Source organism: Bacillus rossius, chromosome 13, assembly GCF_032445375.1.
Source record: "Bacillus rossius redtenbacheri isolate Brsri chromosome 13, Brsri_v3, whole genome shotgun sequence".
NCBI classification, from domain to species: Eukaryota; Metazoa; Arthropoda; class Insecta; order Phasmatodea; family Bacillidae; genus Bacillus; species Bacillus rossius.
The window spans coordinates 44,346,047-44,346,780 of NC_086340.1; the positions used below are offsets into that span (position 1 = coordinate 44,346,047).

Below are 734 nucleotides of genomic sequence, written 5' to 3' on the forward strand. Positions count from 1 at the left end.
AATCTACACGTGAACTGTTTCGTCGACTGTTTATAAAGTGAAGTGAAACGTTAATGTGGTTTTCATTGCTCATTACAACAATTTCGGCAATAGAGTTAATTAAACTTGCATTTTAAAAATCTGAATACTAGTATAATTTCAAATATTTATTCTTTCATTATTAAAATAAAAATGATTCAATTTTATTCATAAAAGTATGAAATCATTTTATGAATGTTTTGTTATGACGTTGTCACGTTAAACTATCGTCCGTAAACCGACTTTACAGACAACCAATTTTTTTTAAAATACACTGTAAAACTTATCTTGATCGTATATTCTTTTGTAGTAAAAAGCTGGATCGACGAGGATGGGATTCGAACCCACGCGTGCAGAGCACATTGGATTAGCAGTCCAACGCCTTAACCACTCGGCCACCTCGTCATGCCTACTCTTTCATCTTGAAATATGGTACTGTTACTGGATTGAACCATTACATACATGGCTATATTACGTAACTCTGCATTAACGTTACATAATGGAAAATCTATTCTTGGTTTCGCCGCTCCAGATTATCAGCTACGTCCGTGTTATCTGCCCGTGACATCCGCCGAGTTTGCGTTTACAGAAGCAAAACATTGCGTCACGTGTATTTCCCAACTAAGGCCCTTCCTACAGGGGAGACCTAAGATGCACATAAAGTTCTGCCATTCACGATTACACCCGAACAATTCACCTTCGGCCAACTTCGGGAC

The 734-nt window shown here is 37.5% G+C and overlaps 1 non-coding gene across 1 annotated transcript; it reads right to left on the reverse strand.

The window, feature by feature from the left end:
- Positions 1–341: 341 nt before the first annotated feature.
- Positions 342–423, reverse strand: Trnas-gcu (transfer RNA serine (anticodon GCU)). The gene has a single exon. It is a non-coding gene; the product is annotated as a tRNA-Ser (tRNA).
- Between the last annotated feature and the right edge of the window lie 311 nt (positions 424–734).